At 49.0% G+C, this 11,445-nt stretch overlaps 1 long non-coding RNA gene across 1 annotated transcript; it reads right to left on the bottom strand.

The window, feature by feature from the left end:
* Nucleotides 1-7,149: 7,149 nt before the first annotated feature.
* Nucleotides 7,150-7,643, bottom strand: LOC147993033 (uncharacterized). The gene is made up of 3 exons (XR_015615441.1): nt 7,575-7,643; nt 7,356-7,460; nt 7,150-7,252 (listed from the first exon to the last, which is right to left on the bottom strand). It is a non-coding gene; the product is annotated as an uncharacterized LOC147993033 (long non-coding RNA).
* Between the last annotated feature and the right edge of the window lie 3,802 nt (nt 7,644-11,445).

The following is an 11,445-nucleotide window of genomic DNA, read 5'->3' as shown; positions in this document are numbered from 1 at the left end:
GCAAAGAGTAAACAATTTTGCCGTCAGCGGCGGACGACAAAGGCCTGCCATCTAGTGACGTATAGCTGACATCATACGGCGGATGGCAAAGGCAGACCAAATTTTGCCGTCAGCGGCGGACGGCAAAGGCCTGCCGTTAGCCACCTAACAGACTAACAGCGCAATTTTTGCCGTCAGCATTCTTTGCCGTCAGCTGCTGATGACAAAGGCCCCTTTGCCGTCAGCCGCGTAAAGCAGACGGCAAACACTACTAGGAAAAGGGCTATAGATGGACTGGACACTAATGGCGCACCTGTCATGTGGTGCGCCACTACTATATAGCAGTGGCGCACCATGTGCTAGTGCGCCATTAGTGTGGAAGACACTAATGGCGCACCAGGCACACGGTGCACCACTAGTAACAAAATGTTTTTATTTTATTTTTTCAAACATACTAATGGTGCATCCGGGCAGAGTGCGCCATTAGTAGTTAGAACTACTAATGGCGCACCAGCCATAGAGTGCGCCACTACTGTATTTTTTTTACTTTTTTGCAAAACTACTAATGGCGCACCGTTGCATAGTGCGCCATTAGTATAATTTTTTTTACTTTTTTGCAAAACTACTAATGGCGCATGTCTGTGTGGTGCGCCATTAGTATGTTGGGTTACTAATGGCGCATGGCTGTGTGGTGCGCCATTAGTAACCTGGGACCAGCTAGATATTTTTGGATAGCCACACCTACACACTCACTTTCCCCACTTCATTCCCCCCACCTCCTTCTCTAAGCTTGTCGGCTGCCTCCTCCTCCTCACCTCATTTGCATCATAGATTCATCAAAATTAAGTGTTGAAATTACCTTTTTGATAGGTAAGTAAGGGGAAAGCTATCTTCATGTTGTAGATCTACTTTTTTTCTCCCTAGCTCGCTGCAACAACGTGCACATGCACTTTTTGTGGCCTAGCTAGATCTATATATGTTTGTGGTGTTGCATATATGTTTGTGTTTGCAGGTACCGGTATTTGAAATGCGATAGTTGCCAATATTTTGCCGGAATGTTGATTCATTTCCGTTTCGGCGAGAATTTTGGCACTATGCATTCTTTTTGGTCCTATTTTTAGGGAAAGTCATGCCAAATTTTTTCTTGGTTCTAAAATATCGTTTTGCTCTACCCCGCAGACGACCATGGTCCGCACAATGACCGAAGGCATCGTGAATAGGTTTTTGAGCTCCGCGAAGGCCGAGATGCTTCAAAAGAACGAGACGGAGATAAGATGTCCGTGTCGAAGATGCAAGCTGAAGAGCCTTATTGCGGACCCGGATTCCGGGCAGGTGCGGGACCACCTGCTCTTGCGTGGTTTCATGGATGGCTATCGGTGGCAAGGTGATGAAGATGACTATGAAGTCGTCCATGGGGGGCGGGCAAGAAATGAGGAAGGGAAGCAAGACAACCACCGCGGCTCGGGCGGGCGAGAAGGCGAAGAATCTCCAGGACATGATCACGACGGTGATGCTGTACACAGTCATCATGTAGAAGATGTCGGACATGATGATGAGGAAGATGCCGGAGCAGACGAAGGGCATGATCATGAAGATCAAGATGCCGGAGGAGCAGACGGCGATGGACCATCGATGGGCTGGGTGCAGGACCCTCATATTTTCCCTAGAGAAAGCCAAGCTGGATCAACTGGAGATAGACGCGGTTACTCCATTGTATGAAGGATGCAGACCCGAGGATACCCGCCTGAAAGTAACGCTCATGGCTTTGGAGATGAAGGTAAAACACAAAATGACCGACGCATGCTTCGACGAGAACATGTCATTCTGGCACAAACGTCTTCCCAAGGGGAACAAGTGCCCGACCAGTTTCGAGGAGGCGAAGAAAGTCATGTGTCCTCTGGATTTACCGCACATGAAATACCATGTGTGCATGAACAATTGCATCATTTATCGGGGCGAGCACGCGGAGTCTACCATATGTCCGGTGTGCGGCGTCACTCGATACAAGAAGAGGAAGAAAGCTCCTCGAAAAGTGGTGTGGTACTTTCCGATCACTCCTCGTCTGCAGCGGTATTTCGCGGACCCTAAGGTAGCAAAGCTCCTACGTTGGCACGCGGATAGGGAGGAGAAGAAGCGAGAAGATGACGCAAATGATCCGGAGATAAATAAAAAAGACAAGATGCTGAGTCACCCTAAGGATGGGAGCCAGTGGCAAGCGTTGAACTTCGAACACCCAGAATTTGGGAAGGATCCAAGGAACATCGTGCTAGGTGCGAGCACCGATGGAGTCAATCTGTTTGGAAGCCAGAGAAGCACACATAGCACCTGGCCTGTGTTTGTGCGGATGTACAACCTTCCCCCCTGGTTGTGCATGAATAGGAAGTACATTCACATGAGTATGCTAATTGAAGGGCCGAAACAACCAGGGAATGACATCAATCTGTATCTGGGGCTGCTGAAAGAGGAGCTAGACACGCTGTGGAAAACGCCAGCCAATACGTGGGACGCCGCAGAGAAAGAATATTTCCCTATGAGAGCCGCACTGCTCACGACGGTGCCAATACGTGAAGGCAATGATTGACAAAGGTGATAGTTATGAGAAGATCAAGGCAAAATATCCTTTGATTAGTGAAGATGACTACAAGGAGTTCAAGATCAAGTGCAAGAGCCCCGCAACCTCCGAATCAAGTCAGTGGGGGGAAGAAATGCGGCAGTTAAACATAGGGGTCCACCAACTCGGTCCCGGCGGTTACAGAGTGGCGGAGCCTATATGGGACAAGGAAGACGCGGAGCGTGCCGAGCAAGGCCTACCGCCCCGCTTCGAGAAATACCGTGACAAGCAGACGAGGAACTTTCCCAGGGCCCGGTACAAGGAGGACCCGGTAACAAAGGAGCTTACCACGGATCCGAAGACCAGGGAGCTTGAGCTTGTTCTCGTAAGGAATACACCCCCGCGTAATTAGCTCCATATGGTTGCATTCTAATTAATCCCCAATATTTTTAAATGGTTCACGTTCCTTCCGCAGGACAAAGAAAGCAGTAGCGCGGGTTCGTCTCAGAGCTCCCCTTTCGACACCCCTTTGAATAGGGCGTTGACCGTAATGAAAAACAAGGATAAGCTTAGTAAGCCAACGTCAGCTGGTCGTGTGGCCGGCAAAGGCTTGTCCACAAAATGGTCGTCATACTATACCGCTGGTGGGCGAAAGGAGAAAAAGACCAACTCGGAAAGCCAGTCGCGCGAGGTTGAAGCACTCAAGGCGCAAGTGGCGCGGATTTCGGAAATGGTCCAAGAGCAAGTGCAACAACAACTGGGATCGACGCTCACCGGCATTATGCCTACCTTGATTCATGTGATAACGACGTGGATTGCGGGTGGCCAACAGGGGCCGCCCCCGATTGCCAGCTTCACGGCCAGCAACTCGCACAACGCGCAGGCGGCGCCATTGGTGTGTCCGGCAGTGGCGGTATTGGTGTCTATGGCGGCGGCGCCATTGGTGTCTCCGGCGGCGGCGGTATTGGTGTCTCCGATGCCGGCATTGGAGCTTAATGCACCCGGGTGTACGCCGGCCGGCACCTCGCCAGCAAGCGGCCCCTCCGTCAGTTGCACGCCCGCCGTTGGCGGTGCCTCGACATTAGCCGAGCTTGACGGCATCACGGTAACTAAGCCTCTCGGCCGAGGACTTCATCTCCTTGCCTTTGACTGGGCATCCCTGACGCCCTACATGTTTTCGCAGGGTGCCGCCGACGTTCCTTGCACTCTCCTGCACTTCGTGGGTGGCAAGTTGGTCGATGTCGCCATGGGCAGAATCGTTCAACCAGGCAACCCCGTGTTCCACGGTAATCCGATGCCACCCACAATGTATAGGGTTGAAGTGGTTCGGGTGCTGCCAGCTGCGACGAGCTGTTACCTCCGATTCGACCCGCTGGGGCTGACGAAGAAGATGAGATGACCCTCAGCGCCTGCGTAAGTTGGCCCCTGCTTTGGCCGAAGAGCCAGATTCGTTTGGGGGCGGGGGACACCACCCCACAGACAAGACCGCCAGTCGTGCCGGCGCCAAGCCATGGCAAGAATGCCGCAACGCTACCGGACATGCCGGACATCCCTATGGCACAGGATCCGGACATGCATATGGCACAAGATCTGGACGACGACAACGATGACGGTACATTTACCAACGTCGATAAGTACTTTGTCGAACATGGGTACGGTGACGAGTTATGCGGGCCTCCTTCTCAAGAACCCAACCAAGACGACCGTGATCTAGCTGGTACGGTGGAGAAACCCAGTTGCAACAGGCGTCGTCTGGCGTTTAGTTCTTAGGAGACGCCTCCAACGACCGCCTTCACCAAGCCTCAGATAGCTGAGGTGCCAAATATTATCAGCCCCAACACGCTCAAGAAGGCGGTCTGTGAGCAGAACTCGATCCCATTACAACAGATCAAGAAGAAGGGACGGAAACGGCAGACTAAAAAGGGCGCCGGTGCGAGCCAGCCGACACCGAGTACGATCCGTGCTCAGAACGGGCCACCTTCACCTAAGGATATCTCGAGGAGGGTGCATGTGGCGGGTAGGGCGATGCTACCGACAAATATGCTCAATGCTGCAACCGGTGCTATGCGGAGTCGGCACGACAGTGTTCTTTCTTTGGAGAAGCGGCGTCTAAGAGAGAATGATGTGGCATAACCGGTTTTCGTGGCCAAGGTTCCAGAGGGCAAGGGCTTTGTGGATGGCGACATCGGGGGTATGATCGTCCTGCGGTTTGATGACATCTTTGCTATGTTTAACCTTCATCCGCTGCACTACACCTTCGTTCGGCTGTTTTCGCTGAGTATGGAGATGCGGATCATTAGAGACAAGACCCCGGACATCGTGATCGTCGACCCCTTCTACATGCGTGCCAAGCTCTTGAGCAGCGCTGGGGACCGCCAAGTCACGAGTTCACACCTCGAAGACGTCATTCTGGCAAACCCAGATAAGGATAACTTCCTTGTGGCTTACTTTCCCGAGTAAGTCATCCCTTAACCGCCCCGTAACATATGATTTCTTAGATTTTGATCATTCTTTTTTTTCTAACATTCCGTGTTCTATGCAGTGACAAACATTGCACACTCATCCTCTTAATCCCGAAATATTCCATGGCCACGTATTTCGACCCGAACCATAACTCCAAGATAGACTACACAAATATCAAGAAAGTTCTTGATGATGTTCTCCCCGACTACGCCAAATCTAGAGGCACCTTCACCAGGGCAGTTCCTAAGTACGGGAAGCACGTGTTCGCCCACAATACGATGTTCTGCTGTGTCAAGCAGCCGCCTGGCGGTCAGAAGGATGCCTACTACGCCCTCCATCACATGCGGGCGATCGTAAGGGACCATCATCACCTTCTATTACCAAATAATCTCAAAGATTGGGCCGCGAGCTTGTCGGAAATCCAGGACGCGGACATCAGACAAGAATTCTTTCGCATCCAGTCGGAGTTTGCGGACATCATCCATCAAGATGTCCTTCATACCTCGGGGCAGTTCTACCTCAGATATCAACCGTCCAACAGGGAGATAGACGGAACGCTACAAATGCAGGCTGACAACGCTCGCGATTTCATGACCATCACGACAGACGGCGGCTTCATCCACGCTCCGGTCCCATGAGTCGAGTCGACAGTAGTGATGCTATGTGTAGTTCTGAAACATTGATTGGCTCAAATTCTAATTCAACTTTAATGAACTTGTATGTCTCTTTGGTTTGGACAGTCGTTCAACTTAGATGTAATCGATGCTATTTATTAGTAGGACCATGAATCGTGCTATTAATGTCATGTCTTGCTTTTCTCTTCCGATCCTTTTGTTGCATACTTATATATTGCTTATGTATGTATTGTCTGTTGTTTGGCTTGTGCATAGAGATGCCGTCGTATGTCGTGTACAAGGGTAAGGTTCCCGGAGTCTATGACGACTGGGAGGAGTGTCGGAGACAGGTTCATCATTTCAGCGGTAACAGTTACAAAGGGTACACCACTAGGGCGGAGGCAGAATCTAGATACGCCCGCTATCTAGCGGGAGAGAGGAGGGAGCGTTGGAGGAACCGGATGAAGACCAGTTTCATCGCGATGATGCTCATCGTGATGACCGCAGCTCTCTTCTATGTGATGGTAGTTTAGATGATCGATATTGACTTGTAATGTGAAGACAAACTCGATACTCGCGGTCTCGAGACTTGTAATGTTTTATCTTTGTTCGATCTTTTGAATTCGGAGACTAATATGATGAATTGTATTCGGAGACTAATCTTCTATTGTATTCGATGAATCTGCTATTGCTGTGTGCTACTGTCTATATTCTATCAAATAATATATTTTGTAACCTGTGCAAAAATCAGAAAAGTAAAAAAGACTAATATTCATACTAATGGCGCATCACTACAGAGTGCACCATTAGTATGCCAAAGTATACTAATGGTGCATCACCAAACAGTGCGCCATTAGTATGCCAAGTATACTAATGACGCATCCATCCGCAGTGCGCCATTAGTGTGCCAAAGCACATGGTTAAACACTGGTAGAAAAAGGGCCTATAGTCCCGGTTCGTAAGGGCCTTTAGTCCCGGTTCAGGAACCGGGACTAAAGTGTCGGTACTAATACCTCCCCCCTTTAGTCCCGGTTCAATCCAGAACCGAGACTAAAGGCCCTCAGCATGGGCAGTGCGCAGAGCCCAGTCAGGAGACCCTTTGGTCCCGGTTGGTGGCACCAACCGAGACCAATAGGCATCCACGCGTCAGCACTTCTGTGGCTGGGGTTTTTGTTTTTTTTTAAAAGGGGGGGGGGGTTGGGGGTTTTGGGGGGTTAATTTAGGTGTTTCATATATTGTGTTAGCTAGTTATAATTAATAGAGAGAAGTGTCCTCTGTTATGTCCGTGCTTGGTCGACGCTACGTACTATACATACGTATATAGAGAGGACTAGACACGCTAGCTAGCTAGTAAGCAAACAGAAGATCGTCATGAACATATATGCATATATACAGAGAGAAGTGATATCGACCACCTCTCCTTCTCCGAGAGATTGGTCGAACAACAAGTTCTCGTATATCTATCTGACACTACCGGCTACATATATACAATAATTATCTCTTACAAATATAATCATACGGACTCAGGGTCCACATAGAATTCTCCGTCTTCAGGGATCACGTGGTCAAGAAATAATGCCGCCAATTCCTCTTGAATTGCTCGCATGCGAGCTGGTGCTAGGAGTTCATCCCGCTTCCGAAACATCTAATTTGAAGAAGGGGGTCAATACATATATATATATAAATGAATGAAACTCAACACAAATGATGGTAATAAAATAAAATTGTGAATGTTGTTATTTACGTACTTCATATTGTTTGTTAGAGTACCCGCCCCGCTCACAGGTCGTGTGGCGGATGAACTCGCAGATGTAGTATCCACAGAAATCATTCCCTTGTTCCTGCCACAACCACTTTACAAGAAATAGAGGTCAATCAAACTGATAAGCAAGAATGCTAAATGGTATTGATGAAACTAGCACTTGAATCACTAGGAGATGCGCGGAACATGCTACTATAGTACTTACTTTCGGGTGTCTAAATTCCAGCTCCTTCAGCAGTCCCGGAACTGTTTTGGTGAATTTTCTCCAAACCTTGCCGGACAAAGAAAACAATTACTTGATATCAGGAAATGAACAAAGTTGCTGATATGGTGGATAATGATCGATTTAACTTACTTCTTGAGGATTTCAGTCATGTCCCCATACTCCTTGGGATCTTTTCGTTTAGAGTCCAAGACGGTTACTACTCCCTACTCAAGCCTAATCTCTAGGAGAATATAGTGGAAACTGCACACACATGCATAACTCATGAATTACATTACTATAACCTTGACTAATATATAAGGGAAACCGAATACGCACAAGACAGTAACACTCACCTGAAGTTGTAAGGAAAGAGTATTATATCTTTGTTTTGATTTATTAAGAACGATCGTAGCAAGCTGGCCTCGGTAGCTGCGGCATGAAGTTTAACCTGAGTTGCATCTATGAGATATGTGTTAATGAACCCAATATCACCGACTTGTCTTTTCTTCAATTCGGCGATCTTCAATCTGCATAATATAGTGAGGATGATTATAAATACATGCAATGAAAGAGCTAAGCTATATAGAGAAACTTAATGATAGAAGTAGTACTACTTACAGACAGTAGCAGGCGACCGTTGTTTTATCGAGGGCCAATTGATTGAAAAACTGATAGAACTCCTCAAATGGAACAGGCAACAGATCAATTCCAACGAGGTCATGCTCCTTTTTAACTTTCACATACAAAGTACTCCTCCCCCCAGAGTCTCTGCAGATTTTCAAGTACCAATCATGCAATCTTCGCATCATCGTTGATAGAGATCTTTCATCTTTGACGAGAGGCTTCCCGTACTCGTATCTTTGTATCTGCACCTCCATGGGTTCATAATGTACTTCGTCGGGCAGGTAATCTGCAAGATTGCTATAACCGGGCACCATCCTCGGATCATTATCGACGTTGTGGCTAGGCACCTTGAGCGGGGGGCACGATTGCTTCGCTTGTTCGCCGAGCTGGGAAATTTGTTTCCCAGCTCGTCATTATTTCAGCCTTTGATCACTGACAGTACTTCCCGACCGCTCCGCTTCGGCAAATTCCTTTCCAATAATGCGGTCATAGTTTCCTTTCGGCGGATCAGACTTCGGTGGTTTTGTCAGGGCAGCCAGAGTGCGCTTCACTTTCACCCGATCTACCTTCTCCTCCGGAGGTGGATGTTTCTTTGCTTTCACCCCCTTAAAGAAGCTCATCACTTCTTCTCGCGCGATCTCGGCGTTCTCCTCCAGGGTCCTCTCATATGGTAACTTCTCTGGAGTCTTCAGAGAAGGACCGAATCTGTATGTCCTCCCGCCTCTGGTTGTACTGCTAGACGCCGACCGAGCAGACATAGCGGTTGTCTTCTTTACTTGCTTAAGAGGCGGAGGAGAAGGACTACGGCGCCCCGGAGCAGCTGGAGCGGCGGCAGGTCTCTTATGCCCTTGCTGACGAGGCGGAGAAGGAGGAGGCTGGCTGCTCGAGCGCGTCGGCGCAGGCGGAGAAGGAGGCGGAGTGCCGCCGCGCGCTAGAGAAGGAGCCGGCCGATGGCCCTGATCATCACTCGCCGGAGGAGGAGGCGGTGGAGGCGGAGTGCCCTGACTCGCCGGAGGAGGAGGAGGAGGCGGTGGCGTCCAGTTTGGAAGGTTGATGAGCTCCTTCCGCCATAGGCATGGAGTCTTCAGAGCAGACCCCAGTCGAGTCTCCCCTTCACCGGTAGGGTGGTCAAGCTGGAGGTCTCAAATCCCTCCGTTATCTCATCCACCATCACCCTAGCATATCCTTCTGGAATCGGCCGGCAGTGAAAAGTTGCACCGGGTTCAGTAGGAAAAACAGAGCCAACAGCCGCCTTGACCTTCAAATTCATCCATTGCGTCATAAGGTGGCAATTTTGAGACTCCGTTATACAATCCACGGGATAGCTGGCAGGAGCCGTCAAGGCATGCTCCGGCTGAAGCAGCTCGGTGGAAGCCATGCTGCTTCTGCGTTGAGATGGCGGGGTAGCTTCGGGGGAGGCTTCGGCAGTACGTTTGCTGCGATTTGCTTCTCGTTCCTCTATCGCGTCTACCCTTGCTTGCAGCGCCTGCATTTGGGTCTGCTGCACTTTTTTCCTCCTCTCATGGGATTTGTAACCGCCTGTGTCCGGAAACCCAACCTTCCACGGAATGGAGCCTGGCGTGCCTCGTGTCCGTCCAGGGTGCTCAGGATTCCCGAGGGCCATTGTGAGCTCGTCGTTCTCTCTGTCTGGAAAGAACGTCCCTTCATGCGCTGCTTCGATATACTGCTTAAGCTTACTGACTGGTATGTCCATTTGATCGTTCGTCCAAATGCACTTCCCTGTTACAGGGTCCAGTGTTCCGCCAGCCCCGAAGAACCAAGTCCGGCAACGGTCTGGCCAGTTAATTGTCTCTGCTTCGATCCCTTTATCAACCAGATCATTCTCAGTCTTGGACCACTTAGGCCGGGCTACCAGGTAGCCACCTGACCCCGTGCGATGGTGAAGCTTCTTCTTCGCAGCATTTTGCTTGTTTGTCGCCGACATCTTTTTACTCTTTTTCGATGTCTTGTGGGCCACAAATGCGGGCCAGTGATCTCTGATATTCTCATATCTGCCCTTGAATTCTGGTGTCTCATTATTTTCGACAAACTTATTCAGCTCTTTCTTCCACCTCCTGAATAGTTCTGCCATCCTCTTCAGAGCAAAAGACTTGATTAATTTCTCTTTAACTGGGTTCTCTGGATTATCCTCAGGCGGTAGGGTGAAATTTGACTTCAGCTCAGTCCAAAGATCATTTTTCTGCATATCATTGACATAAGAGACCTCAGGGTCTTCTGTAGCCGGCTTAAACCATTGCTGGATGCTTATCGGGATCTTGTCCCTAACCAGAACCCCGCACTGAGCAACAAATGCGCTCTTTGTCCGGAGGGGTTCAATAGGTTGGCCGTCGGGCGCGATTGCTATGATCTCAAACTTTTCATCCGAGCTCAACTTTTTCTTCGGGCCTCGTCTCTTTACCGAAGTTGTGCTCGATCCGGAGGGCTAGAAAAAAGAACAAAGACTTAATTAATATGTGTACATACCAAAACAATGAATGCATCAATCAGCTAGTCAGCATAGGCTTAACTAATATATATACCTGGCCGGACTCGGTTCGGTCACCGGAGCCGTCATCACGGTCTCCTTGCACCGGCATTGGGTCACCGGAGCCGTCCTCATGTTCTTCTTCTTGCACCGGCATTAGGTCACCGTAGCCAGCTTGTTCACCCTCTCCTTCCAGACCATCGGTTTCGTTGAGAAACAACGAGATGGCATCACTTCCTTCTGCGATTATGTCCCTCAACAACATTTTTTTTGTTACTTCGTCTAGGGCGATGTCCATAGTTTCTACAAATATTTACAACATGGCAATTATTATTCAAACATGACAGATGGATATATTAGTGCCAAACGTAGAACTAGCTACCTAATCATAGTAAGCTATCGGGAGGGGGTATATATCGACAACGACGACACTACATCTATGTCCCTCGACGACCCTCGTTCCCGATAAAAAAAAGAGGAAGAAGAAGAAAAATAAGAGGACAAGAAAGAATAGAGGAGAAGATCTCCTCTATTCTTTCTTCTCCTCTTTTTTTTTCTTCTTCCTCTTCTTTTTTTATCCTCTTCTTCCTCTCATGTTCGATAGGATCGCCGAGGGGTCGGGAGGTTGCCTAGTGTCAAGGGATTCAACAAAACCATGTCTTCATCATTAGGCGAAAGTAACATGGGCATGATGGTACGAAGCTCTTCAAAGTTGTTCTTGAACGGAATCCCAGATAGGATAATTCGCTTTTTGGTACAAAG

Source organism: Triticum urartu, chromosome 1A, assembly GCF_056163025.1.
Source record: "Triticum urartu cultivar PI428250 chromosome 1A, HENAU_Tu73, whole genome shotgun sequence".
In the NCBI taxonomy this organism is placed as follows: domain Eukaryota; kingdom Viridiplantae; phylum Streptophyta; class Magnoliopsida; order Poales; family Poaceae; genus Triticum; species Triticum urartu.
The sequence above is the reverse complement of the archived record's forward strand: the minus strand, read 5'-3'. Positions and strand labels throughout refer to the sequence as shown.